The following is a 14384-nucleotide window of genomic DNA, read 5'->3' as shown; positions in this document are numbered from 1 at the left end:
AACGATGCCTCCCTACTGCACGTATACCTCCCCGTATGAAAACCGATGATGAACCGCGACGAACCAGCAACCAGGGCATCCATGACAGCCACTTCTACGTGACACATGAGGTGCGCATGAGCCTGCACAAGTCGCGTGAGGTTCTCTAGTCATGAAGCCTTCTTCCCATAAACGTACCTGCTAAGAACCAATTACTGGTTTCAAACGAATTCGGTATGAGCCAGTATTACCGATATATTAGGTTCACGTGTCTTGTCGCTGTTTTTACTGAGGCCAAAATGTGAAACTTCAACCCTTGGGCTCACAGCTTCAAATAGCAGCTGTCCAATAGTTGCTCACAAAAGAGCGCCTGTCAATAGTTCTTGCTAGAAAGTCGCGGTTCGTGCCCTTTCCCATTTGAAACTCCGAACCCAAAAATTCTCAGAACCCAGCTCCTGATTCTTAGGTTCTGAGTAATTATCAGAACCGTGCTTCTGGTTCGGTTCTTTTTAGACGTGCTTCTTCCTGGTACTTCTCATGCAGCTGCTGTAGCTCCGAGTAGTTCGTGGGTCAGATCACACTTGGTCGACACGTTGACTACCAGTACGACCTAACTCTTGTAGCCTTCCATACCTCCTTGTGCATATTGAAGTCCTTGAATGCGTAAAACTACTTTGCCTCTTCAGCTGCCAGAATGTACATTTCAAGGAGCATGTTGAGGAAAGCTTCCTGGCCTTCGTTCGTTACCAAGTTACAGCTTGTCGCCGTACACGAGTTCACGTGGAGCCGGGAGTGCGCGTTGTCAAACGCATGATGCTATCAGCAGCGGCAGATTCGGCCAGAGTCGTGCGCCGCGTTGGATTCAAGAAGTGTCGTCTTTTAGTGGCCACAAGTCCTTGTCCTTTTTTACGACCGAGACGCGCTGCTACGCTTCAGCTGCGACGCGTAGATTGCACCATCGACGGCGTTCAGCACTGTCGTGTTCTTGAACTCCGTGACGGTCTCGTAGATAGGTACGAAGAGCTAAGTATTCCTTGAATGCCTCGGCCAGGAGTTTTTCCACGATCTTTGTGTGACGTAATAAAGTCGGATAGAACTAGCGCCTTAGCGATCTCCTTGGCACGCGCATGGTACGTCAAAGGCTTCTCCGTCTTCGCCTCTTCCTTGGCTTTGGGGGACTCCTTTTTTGATTGAGGGGCCTCTGCGTCTGCCTTGACGGCGCCGTCTTACCCTACATCGACAAGCGCCCATCACGCTGTCTAAAAAAGACAAGATACTACTGGCTATTTCCTGAGACGCATGAGCCAATAAAAGGCTAGGAATTTCATTTTTCAGCGGAGCTTGAGGGATAGGGCATGTATGCAACGCATGCGTTCACTTGACGCACCGGTTGGGAACGGGCTTTAGTCACCGATCCCTCATGGGTCTTCGAGGCCTGACCCAGAAGAAACTCCGCCCTGAACGTGAAGATTCTTACCCTTTGATGCGGGCAGTTGCACAACAGCTCGGTCACCTTCGCGAGACCAACCTTGGCTCCGCGATATCTGGCGCAGCGTCTTGTTATCTGCGTTGTTCATTGAGGCCTTCTCAACTCGCACTTTTTTTTAGTTGTGTACAGCATTCCCTGCATTGCCCGGTGAACCGAGGCCCTGTTTACATCGACGCTAAGGTCGGCTTGCAAACGGTCACGCATAGTCGAGCTTGTCCGGCGAAAATGTTCGTCAATGTTTTCCTCCAGCTTTGCCATGATCTCGACGGTCGTTTTGACGCGCCCAGTGCGCACTCCACCACGCTGACGGAGCTCACTGAGGATTGCACGGCGTGCAGTTGTATAGGGGACGTCGTTGTGCACAGCGGCGAGTTTCCAGTCGTCGCCTGCATGAGAGGCACGGATAACGCGCTGCTTTGCAGTAGCGCGTGGTGACAGTAGGGCCCGTGGGCATATTGCTCGGTGCTAATTTGGAAATATGGCACTGTGCTGAGGCAAGTAGCTGCCTTCCAGAATTCTAGAAATCTGGAACGCTTGTTTTCTGGAAAGGAGAGATGAGCAATTTCTGCTTAATGGAAATTTCTCGTTTATGTGCATTATGCGAGAGCCAAAAAGCGAGTTTTTTTTTAATTAAAGTGACTGGAACAGTGACCACTTTGATTAGGAAAGGTGTAGACCGCATGTATGGTGTTGGGTTCGACACCAGTGTAGAAGTTACTGGTGCTGAGTTTGGTTGAGCAGCTGCCCGAATAATCCCTGTAGTTGCTGATATCGAAGAAGCTAGACACGGCGCGGCTTGGGTGCTGATATCGCGTTCTTCGTCCAATGGGTCGGACGAATCCCATGATTCACACTCATCAGAATCGTCCTCAGCAAAGCCACCCATAGTAATACGGCGCAGCAGAGAACCTGATCTTTTGATTCCTCGTTGTTTCGCACTCTTTTCGATCTTCTTCTTTTCCTCACTTTCTTCCCAGTTACCCTTCAGTGCTATGATGTATTGTAGTAGAAATTTTGTCTCCTCATACTCCTCCACATGTCCTGATTTGTACGTCGACTGACACTGATACGCTCGGTACTGACTTACGAGGCACGTAAATCTTGTTCGCGTAGCCGTGTCGGGTTTATTTTGCTTAGAGATAGGATTCCTACGACAATGAACAGCAATATCATCAGACACTTTCACGACACCGTTCGAAGTACCGACTGCTGGAGTCCATGGGCGGAAATGATTTACAGCCTTGAGTAGTACGATATCACTTGTAATGGAGGACGTTCAGTGGCTGGTAGCCTACCGAGTACTACCTCGGATTGTGTTATGGGCGGCTTAGCGCGGCAGGAACGTCATTTCGGAGCTGTCGTGGGCTCGATCGATCTGACTGACTATCCGAAAATGAAAGTGAAACTAAAACCAGCTTCAAAACGTCCCATAGCATCTATTTTTAGAGAACATAAAAGTGCTAAAAGTGCTCTATCTGAACATAACTTAAAGGGGATTCCGAAAGTTCTCCATTGCCCCTTACGTAAGATCGAAGGCCTCACGTAGGACTTGCGTCCGCCAAAACTTAAATTTTACCATTAAAGCAAATCTTATTACTAATCCCACCCTCTACTTCTTAGGACCAGTCCGATTGGCTAAAGTTTGAGAAAGGCGCAATACATATATTGACTTACTCACTACCTACTTATAAACACCCACTTACTCACTTACTTCGTACTTACTTACAAGCTCACTTATTCACTCACCAACTCACTCACTCACTCAATAGTGTTATCACGGTTAGAAAGTAAGTAAGAAAAAAGAATTGTCACCCAATCAGAGCAAACCTGCTAAACCTTCCTTTAAAACGAGGAAAGTTTGAAAGGAAAAATAGTGCAGTGCTTTGATTGGCTAATTCGAGAAGTAGTAGGTATGGTTCTATTGGCAGAAAATCAATGGTACATTGAATGGCGCTGACCTGGTCAACTTGACCAAGGCACAGCAACAAGCACAGTTCCTTTGTCAACATGGGGAACAAACACTGGTCTGAGTCGGAGGAATATGCTCTTTTAAGTTTCCTTGGCACAAACATCAAGGACAACACGAGGGGTGTGAAGTCCAAGTTCTACGCTAGTGAATACAGGAACACCTCAAGCTGGAGCTGAGCAAGGGCTTGCTTTTGCTTCCCTGGGGACCGAAAATATACAAAGTGCGAGCGGAGCCGCTGTATAAATAGCTCAAACGTTTGTTTATTCATCCGTAGGTCCCGCTGGGGACGTATATAATTCAACCTGGCAACACGCTGTGCCTCCCGCTTTCCAGTCTTCTCTACGTGGCTGCGTTCCACGTATCGATTGCTGCTAACCGCCTTGTAGATCGTGCCTCTCTCGTCGCAGCCGTCCGTGTCACCCTGTAGCTCGTTGGCTATCATAACAGCCTCCAACCACTCAAATGTTGTAGCACGCTCACTGCGTGTCATGACTGCAGCATGCTATGGATGAGTGGCTCACTGATAGACACTTTGTCTGAGCTGCCACGCCACAAAAAAATGGGGCCCTCCCGGTTGAAGCAAGAAAGTTTGATTTGATTGGATAATGCTACTTACTTTATTTCCAACCGTGATAACCACTAATAAATTAGCAGAGAGCAATAGAAATCAGTCTCAACTTGCAATCTTTCATCAAAACTAAGGCCGTGTTCGATCTAAGCTGTAATTGTTATTAAAGAGCTGGAATGTCTCAACCAGCTAAGAAACAAAAAATGACATCCAGCAAGATAGCTCCAAACGACTGGTTTCAAAATTCAGCTCTGGGTTGAATTTTGATTCGTCCTCCTTTGCCCCTTAAAACAGTGACAGTAGTTCTAGAACCAACGGATGGAGAAGCAGACGAAGAAACAAAGGGCGACCTGGAGGCGTGTGGATGAAAAGGCGCTGCTTAAGTGCTACCTTGCAGCGCGCAGCGATGCTTCCTTAAAAATCGACAAAGGTGTCAAGTCAAAGGGCTGGGCACTTATCGTAACGCGCCTAGCGAAAGAGGTGCTGACAAAGGTTAGTGGTTGGGGGGGGGTCTCTGTGCTCAATAGCCGTGGTATAGGTTCCTTAAGTGCTATGTTGCCGCCTCCTGCATTTTAGCAAGCGCTTGGAGGAGCCACAGGTCATCGTCGTCGTCGTGGTCGCTGTCTACCATTTTTCCCTGGTGATTGGTTTTTTTTTCTTTGTCTACCTGAGTATAATGGTTGGCGGTCGCAGACGCCTTCAAATCCAGCCTTTTTCTGATGGAACACGATCACTTATTTTTATCTTTATTTTACTTAACAAAACGACTGTTCTACAGCTCTAGCTTATTTTCAAACAAGCTGGATTTGCCCCTGCAAACCGAACACGGCCTAATTCATTTTCTGATCCCGTATTTTGGTGATTTGCGTTAACTAAATACTCTCGTACTTTTAAAGACAAAAACGCGTCGTTTTGATTTGCAAGTGATGCAACTTGCCTCAATAGCGAGCTCATATATTTATTATATCTCCTCAAAACCACTCTGACTTGTTTTGAGTAAGGCAAATGTTTTAAGAGTAAATTCAACTTTATCACACTATTCGCTTGATAAATGTAGACCAAACAATTGACTGTGTTGCTCAAGATAAACTAAGTAAAAAAAAAGAGAAAACATATTACTCACGGCGGGACTTGAACCCGCAATCTCTGCCTTAGGAGGGCAGCGCCGTATCCATTGGGCCACGCGAGCGCTAGAAATATGAAGGTCAAGTGTGATATATACAGCCAACGTGAACCCCAAGGTTTGTTCAGCTTTGTCGAGTGGTGATAATGTTGCGATTTCTGTGCGAGTGCAACAGCTTAGCACGATTATTCGTAGCAGACCAGAGGTGCGGTGCGCGTGGCCCTACGAAAAAGAAATAAGATTGGTGCATAATTTGGTTCACATGCCAGTATCTACCAGTAGATCTGGATCGCGTCTGACGATCCCACAAAAAAAAAACGTAATTTCATGTATTTCAGCTGCCAGGTTTTGCCTCTCGAAACGAATATTGTGCTTTGCAGATGAAATGTTTCTCGGTTTTATGGCCTAGATCGAGCATGGTTGGCGCATAAAAAGGCGTAAAACTGAGGAAATAAAGGAAAACCTGGAGTTATAAGATTTGCACTCGATTTACGTTTCAAAAACGCAAAAGGGGTCGTTTTAACACGCTATCTCGAGCTCAAGGAGAGGTTCTAGTGGCCACTGACCTTCACAGAAAGATTCGCTACTGAGCCAATTAAACTAAAATTTTATGTACGGCTAGTCTAGCGTCTATAAGGACAAAGTGCTGCAACGTATCTCCTTCAGTAGATATTGTCGCGGAAGTTACGCTGTCTGGCCTAATTTGTCCGCTTTATTGGGCGGAGGGGGTATGGCTACTGCGTCACGACGACGAATAGTGGGACGCAATATAGAATCATGATGATGTCTATTGGTGAGCCATGGCCCTCATTAGAACATGCTCTCAAAGTCAGTAGTATACTTAATTCTTAGCTCTTTTAAACGCGAGCGCTTAGACATGTAAATTGAAACAACAAGTATGAGCTCTCATAAACATTTGTATTTGCTTTCTCCAGTACCTTTACTGCGGACTTAATTATTCTAAATTTAGCTCACACGAAGCCCGATCTTGCACCCATTGAGCTGATAGCGTGTTGAATGACTTCGATGTCGATTTGTCGTAAATTGACCACGAGCGCCTAATTTGGCTTGTCGTAGATCAATTTAATAGCCACTCTAACTAGATCAATCCATCCCTTTCTATTATCTCGATATATTAAACGACCTCGATTTATTATAAATCGAGCACCCATCCTAGTGATAAAGGACAAAAGCTTTACAAATCACTATGGCAGAGACTATTATTACAAAATAAAGAGCCGGTTCCAGCTGAGTTTGTCTTCAATTTGTACACATTTGTATAAACTGGTACAATCTACTACAATCTAGTTTGTACAAAAAACAAACTGACACAAACTGGTAACCAGAGAATGCAAACCGAGATCGAGCACAAGTCTTCGGGTGAGCCACGAGTGAAACGTCAACTTGCTGTTATTTTGTGTGTCCACATGTCTGCAACGGCATTGTTGCACGAATGCAGAACGTGTCTCTACGGAAATTGCAGATCTTTGGTAAGCTTACTTACAAGCTTTGTTTTAAAGCCCACAAAGCCCACGATGCCCCTGACGACCCAGACATGATGAAGATGTAGAATACGATAGCTACTTGATCCTCACTTACAACAGGACAGTTTAAGAGATCATTAACGCATTCAGGTCGAGTGCTATTAGAGCGAGCGAATAGCACAAAAGTATTGACGAAAAGGCTGGTGATAAACACTTTTTTATTATTACAACTGGAGCATAATCGCTACGTAACTACCTATGGCATCTGACGAAGTTCGATGACCTTGGCGCTGTGCCATACGCCGTGCTGGCCACCAATAATACATCTACATCAGAGATATCTGCCAGCCCGTAGCACCACCGCCCCAAGTTAGACACACTTGGAGCATATTTCCAAGCTCCCACACTCTACTCACAATTTTGACACAAACTACCACAATCTACGACAAAAATTGCATAATCTAACACAAAATAAAGCCTTTGGTTCAAATACAGAGCATATCTAGCTGTCAACAGCTTGAGTTAAGCTCGCGCGCAGGATGCCTTTGCCGCAGACTCTCTCTCTCCCTCTCTTTCTTTCTTTCTTTCTTTCTTGCTTTCTTTATCTCTCTCTCTCTCTCTCTTTCTCTCTTTCTCTCTTTTCGAACATCGATTATTAAAAATCTACAAACCTCGCTTGCCTTCGCTCCAGCCAATATACCAATATACTGTATTTGTCGTTCTGAAGAGGCTTCTTTGCTTCTTGAGTTTCGAAGAGCGAAACAATAGAAGACGGCATTCTATGAAACCGCTTCGCTTTAAAGTAACAGCGTCGAGGCGCACTTCCTTCCATTCAAAAACGAGTCATGAACCACCACATTTTTTACTTTTTCTGTAGTAAAGGCTCCCAACAAGCATTAACCTTATTATTTCTAATTCCACGAACAAGCACGTTTAAGAAGGTTCCGTACCTGCTACCTCTAGTTTATTAGACAACAAGAAATCGAGCTCGGCACGCCTTACCCAGAGTAGGAGCTGACACGTTGCGGACGTGATGCAGCTGATGCGGGCTACGCAGTTAGCGAACAGCAACGGCATCTTCTTCTTCGTCATCCTCTCCTCATTCCTCGCAGTATATCCCTCGCTGTATTGCGCTAGTCTGTTGTCGGCCTAGGGGGGGGGAATGTAAATGAGCCACAGCCACTGATTCTCGATACAATCAACTTTTATAAAGTGCGTGATTTTCAAACAATTGGCGTGCAATTGTGCGTGAATTCACATGCCTTGTCTTTGTCAAGGATAGGACGTAAAACTAATTTTATAATAGCTCCGGATCTTTTTTTTGTAGTAATAGTCACTCTCAAAGCACTATACATTCCAGCCGATTGCGTCGACCTTCTACCACAATCCTTTTCTCCCTCATTCCCGATGCGGCTCACAGAAACCCAGCATGACCGACAATTTATCGGTAGATGCGTCGAATGCAAAGGGACTTCAGCAAGATGTGGTCAGGGATTGGCAGTATTTTGCTTCGCCAGTAATAGATAGTACTATTACTATTAGTATAGTAACCAGTACTTTGTCAAATCTAGTTCTACTGTTACTATAGTATTTAGTAACTCAGGTTACAGCTTTGCCAGTACTGTCGAGTTACTGGTGAGTTAATATTGAGATCCAGACGGGTACCTGACAATCCTCGATTTTGACCACCACTATGGATCTCAATTTGGATGCAAGACGGCTTGCTCACTGCTTGGCACAATACCTCTCTCGCTTCTGTCCTCTTTGTCGCACGATTGCGCCATTGGTTGCTTGGCGCAGGGAAATGAGGTCAGCTCAAGGCCTTGGGATGCTGCTCTAAGGCTACTCTGGGCTACGGTTGCTCTTTTAAGGTCGTAGTGCCTCCATGCAGGGAAGCCTAGTTACTTGATCACTTCGCAATGTTCTTTGCAGACCCAATGCTATCGACGACATTGACAATTACCACCTCAACTACGATGAAGTGCGCTTTCATCAGTTGAGCCAGCCCCAAGTTGACTCAAACGGATCCGTGCTCTGTCTGAGTGAAAGGCCAAGGGCCCGCCATTTGGAATGACATCTCCCGTGTACGATCAGCTACAGGCTTTCTACGCTGCGCACTGGTCGCCAAACGCGCTGCACAAGCTTGCCAACCAGTCGACAAGCACCGAGAGCGAGACAGTGAAGCTGTCCTGCAGCCAGTCATCGCAGGTGACCATTCCTCCTGGAAGCCAAGTCTGCGTGGGCTCCAGAAGAAGGACGTTACTGATGGCGACGAGAACCTCGCGTAATCGCTTCCAGGGGAGACAAGAACCGTGTCCATCGATGCTGTCATGGAAATCGACAAAACGCTCCTACGCACTGCACATCAATAACTATTCTGCGCGATGCACGCCTCCAATACGAGCGCCAGCCACAACATGGATGTGGATATACCACCAGACCTGGCCGTAGTGCCGTCCGTTGAGGACGACCTGGTCATGTGCGGTGCCACCTTCGTAGCTTCGTCCACGAACGACTCCCGGGTGCCCATGCTTCACAAGAAAGCCGACGAAGTCCTAAATGCATGGTTAAAACACGACGAGTAGTATGCTCACGTCGCCGTCAACCAGGCTCAACCCAGCAAGCTCACGGCAGAGGACTTCACTCGACTGCTCCTCGTACGACGCCAGGACAGAGTGTGCTGGCGTCTACACGACCCATATCAGCACATAGACGTGTATACGTGGTTTCGCGAGACGGACTCACAATTGTTTCCACCCTTCGCTGCACTTGCATGGGTCTGGCTCGGACGGAGCCCGTCGAGCGCATATCAAGAGCGCGTGTTTCCAACCGGTGCCTTCGTAATGAACTCGCTTCGCACCAGAACGGACAACCGTCGTGCTGAGATGCAGGTGCTCCTGAAGCACAATCGGAGTGAGGTCCGTCGGATAAAGATGGGCAGTTAAGTCTTTGCTAGTGTGAACCACACATAATCTGCTTTGATGGTCGTAAGCCAGTAGTTCTCCAGTACTATAGTACTATTACTACAGTGACTAAGAAGACTTCAACTGAATACTGTTACCGTATTTCGCATGTAGAGAGATGCACCTAATGTTCACATAGCAAATCAAACCCGGATAAATACATATTCAAAAGACACAATCAAATTATAGAGGAACCTTTTTTCCCTTTAGAAAAAGTGTATTTACACGACGGCTACGTCAGCACTCACGTTGCCATCCTCCTCTGCGGTGAGCCATCTATCAAAATCGTGATCTTCGTCAGTACTTAACCCTACTAGCGATAGTCGCTGCAATTCGTCCACCAAAGACGCAGCCGCAAGGCAGTCGGTGTCGAGACGCAAGTCGCACTTCTTGTACCCCATTTTGGATGGTTTCAGCACTCAGAGCTTCCCAACTGCTGCACACCCATCGGCACATCCCCGCGCGTCCAGGCGGCGCTAGCTTGAACTTTGATCCCTGTTCTCTTGGCTTTTGCAGCTGTTCTTGCAAATTTTCGAGCCAGCACCTACGTAGTCCGCTTTTGAAAGGATGGTTTTATGATACGCCTGCCGGTTGACAGACAGACGTAGCATTTGGTGGCACCTTCATCAACACGACGTTGATTGAAGAAGCATAGGCAAGAACCTCTGCGGTCCAATGACCGCTAAAATCGTCCCAGAGGAGAAGCACGGGCTCCTCTTGGAACGATCGGCCGCCAAAGTGGAACTTCAGAAACTTCAGCGATAGATAACTATTCCACCAGCCTAAGTAAAAAATAATTAGAATCATTACAACTATCAATAAATCGCTTTTAAAACACATACCTTTTGCATTCGTGTATATTTGCAATTTGGTCTCTTCTTGAAGGCGCTTGATCTCCGGCCACGTTCTAACACCAAATCCGAAGCGCTTTTCGATATTTTCGGCATGAGTCCTCTTAATCTTGGATGGATTCATCTTGAAGATGACGAACGGGGTGTATTTAGTCCCGTCAGAGTCTCCCAGTAGCATTACTGTAGCTCTTTCTTTAGAGGCTCCAGCACACTTCACCCAAACGGTTTTGGCCCCGCGTTTACTGATAGTTCTCTTCACAGGCAAATATTCAGAGAAAGCAGCTAGATAAAAAGTTAAATTAAAGCGTTTTTAATAAAACCAAGTAAAAATAAAAATAAAAACGAACCTGTTTGGTCTGCATTAGAAATGCGCTTGATATTCAGCTGACGAGCCTTCTTCTCAACTTCAACAGCAAATGCTACTTTTACCTTGTCAGCATCCGAGGGCCTGACTTGCCCTTGACGAGTAGGTACACGCATACTCAGGCGGTGTCGAAGTCTAAAGCCCTTAATCCACTTATCTGAAGCTCTAAATCCGTTGATGCCAGCTTCCATGGCAGTCTGACGCGCTTGAATCGCTAGCATTCGAGGCGATACTGGTACACCCTCTTCCCTTAAGCAGTTCACCCACTCCACAATCTCTAATTCTACCTCCTTACTCAGAATCGTTCCTACGCCTAAGCTCCTTACCTTTTGATAGCCACCTTTATTCTTCTTCAATATTGACCTTAGCTTTGTTTCCTCCCGTCGCCAGCGCTGAATCATAGTGCGCTTTGAGTTGTAAAAATCAGGATTTAGATCGTGCCAAAACTGATCAATGGTATGACGCATTTTAGGAAGAGGAGCATTTTCCCAAAACGACAGAATTTGTAGCTTCTTCTGCACCGTGATGCCCTTGACCGTGTGTTTGGTCTGGCGGCGTCCCTTACCACCGACACGTGGTCTGCCCACTGGGCGAGGCTTCGTGCGTGACATGGCAAATGACCAACTGCCGGCGCAAATTTTTCCGCAAAGACTTGGTTGGCTTAGAAATGGTGCATCTCTCTACATGCGATTCCTCAATTCAAGATAGCCGGATGTGATTGGTCAATATCTAGGTGCATCTCATATGAGGGTGCAGCTTTCTACATGCGAAATACGGTACTGCCAGTAATTTTAATTGATCTACTGGAAAGTACTGGCAGTAGTTTCGAAGAAAATGCCATTACTGCCAATCCCTGGCTGTTATGCAAGCGATCGCCCGCCACGCCGCATCTCGGCCTATAAACACAATAAAACAGTACCAGAGCAAGCAAGACGACTTTAGCAAGTAGTGCGCTAACAAAGAATTTCTGGACGGTTCTCTTGTATACGAATCAAAGTTTGTCGACTATCTCGATAACTTCGTTTTGCTCCGTGTCAACAAAAGTAAAAAGGCGGGGGGGGGGGGGGCGAAGTTCGACTACGAAGGTTGTTGACGCGTATGTCAAGGCAGTCATTGATGTGTAATCAAATATAAAATAATATTTTTGATTGTAATAGTATTATTTTCGATATTAAATATCAATTGTAACTTTGTTTTTCAAAAGTTAACCTAATATTATAATATTAACTCAGATATTTAAAATATTTAGATAGTGGATGGTATTTGACGATATTTCTTGCTTAAGTACATTCTTGCTGAGGGTTCACCAAATGGTCAGGCTCTAAACCAATAGTAGTGATGGCAGGCCTTAAAACTGACGAGTATTTTGCTCTAGTATTTCACTGTGGCACAGACAAAGCCGATCGAGATGGAAAACTGCAAACGGTTGCAGTTGTTTAAAGTCGATAGAGCAAAACAAGATACTTGTTCTTGCTATGTGCCGATAGCCTCGTCCAGATGGTGTGTCTCATAAACCTCCAGCCTGTGACGCTAAGCTAATGCACTCAGTAGTACCAACACACCACACCAGCCTTGCTGTCACTCTCACAATTGTCTCGGACTCCATTTCCCTCACCATTAATTAGAAATACTTCAGCTTGTCGAACTTTAAGGACATATGATTGGTGGATTAATACCGATGACGCAATCTTCGAACAATATAATATCGTATTAACTTATATTAAGTTGATATTTAATAATATCATTTTGTCTAAGAAGAAAAATAGGTAATATTATTATATTAACTAGTCTACCATGTGGTATTATCACTATATTAACTTTACCGATTTCGGAGTTACCATTAACCCCTGACTAAAAGGCTTGACGGATTTGTTGACGCGAAGTGAGAACAAGCGAAAAATTGACATGTATGCAGACCGCGGCTTAGGAACAGTGATGGACGGCTATAACTTAGAGGATATACACTCAGCACGTTTTGGCTCAATCAGAACACCACTGTTTCACTAAGGATTTCGCGTAGACTTCTTAATAATTTTTTTCTGGTAACCAAAGGGCTACCAGAAAAAATTACGGGTCCGCTGGAGCCCATTAGTCAGCAAATCAGCTGGCAGCTCGGAAAAAAATCAGCCAACCAAAATAGCAGGAGTAAGCATGGGTGATTCTCGCAAAAATACGATCTGCTCTACGGTAGCTCACTTCTAAAGTTTGCAAGGTCGAGCAGTATGCAGCGGTAGATGATGCTCAGAGATGCCGTTGCTGCGGCAGCACCCCATGCGACGGGAAGAGTTACATCACAGAGAGCTGGCTTAGGATGCTGGCGGCTAGGTAGAGACATCGAGGCCCGCGGAACCTGGATGTGGCGCTATACCAGCTCTATCAATACTTGAAGCATGGACCACTGGCTAAAGAGCCCACGCTTCCATTTTCAGTCTGCATCAGGACACATCTCACTCTAACAGCTACACAAAGGTGAGGTTTCTTATGCTCCGTTATCTAAGTCTCCGGCAGCGTCAGCTCATGTACTTTTGCTATGGATCTGTTCTTATCAGCCGAGCACGACCTGTTGCCGCCCCGTCCGAAGCGGCAAAAACTTTATCCAGCGCGGACCTAACTGTGAACGACTCCGATGTGAACGCATCTCGATAGTGGAAGGCGGCGAAGCACTCAGCATGGAAGCCATGCAAGCACGCAGTGCGCCCGTTCTTTGAATTTTTAACAAGCCCCCGCAGCGAGCAGGTTAGTTTTCCATTTGAGTGCTTTGTGGAGTTTGGTGTCAGTATGTGTTGACTTATATCAGCACCAACAATTGCTTGTACAGTTTCTCATTGAGGTGTTGCCTGACGCTATTTTCGGACCAAACGAAAGTGTGTTGCCGTCATTTGCTCAGCGACACGTCGCTTATATTCGCGCAGTGAAAGATGCTTACACTCAGCGGGGGCATTTTTTTCATCAGGCAAAACGCGTTGATTAGCGATAAGTCCATCGTCCAGGTAGATATGCTCATCTCCAACCGAGCCTCCTTTCGACGTATTGGATTGGTACTTCTCAGCTGATCCACTCAGTCAACTGCATTTATGATAGCCGCCGGTACGTTTCGTATTTTGCGATGCATGTTCTGTTCCCCCGTCCACCGACGAATTGGAGCGAGGCCGTGACACAACTCGATCGCCTCAGGTGACGATCCGCTCAGGACACGCCGAGAAGGAGTTCCGCTGAGGTCATTCGTGTAAAAGACCACAGGCTTTTTATACAGAAAAATAATGAACCCCGCGTGGTCTGTTATTCTTATTGAAGAGTGAATGTTGTTCTTTTCGCCACTTGTAGTTTCTTTTGGGCACGGGTATGGGCAGTTTGACCCCTACTCCAGTCAGGTTCAGCGTCGACAGCAGCTATAAGCTCCCATCTTCCTCTCTCCATAAGCTTCACACGCTTAACAAAAAGTACAATTTCTGACTCATTCCACTTCGCCATCTGATTAACCTTACACGTTCCGACCATTCTAACTTCGCCATAGAAAACAATGTTACTTTATCCCTGCGTCTGGGAAAATGTAGGAAGAACGGATCCAACAAGATATCCACGTCACACCAGCCA

The 14384-nt window shown here is 46.0% G+C and overlaps 1 non-coding gene across 1 annotated transcript; it reads right to left on the bottom strand.

Annotated features, from left to right (window-relative positions):
- Nucleotides 1-5121: 5121 nt before the first annotated feature.
- Nucleotides 5122-5194, bottom strand: PITG_30378. Its single transcript has one exon. It is a non-coding gene; the product is annotated as a tRNA-Arg (tRNA).
- Between the last annotated feature and the right edge of the window lie 9190 nt (nucleotides 5195-14384).

The sequence above is a fragment of the Phytophthora infestans genome, genomic scaffold (assembly GCF_000142945.1).
Source record: "Phytophthora infestans T30-4 supercont1.94 genomic scaffold, whole genome shotgun sequence".
Classification (NCBI taxonomy): domain Eukaryota; phylum Oomycota; class Peronosporomycetes; order Peronosporales; family Peronosporaceae; genus Phytophthora; species Phytophthora infestans.
The sequence above is the reverse complement of the archived record's forward strand: the minus strand, read 5'-3'. Positions and strand labels throughout refer to the sequence as shown.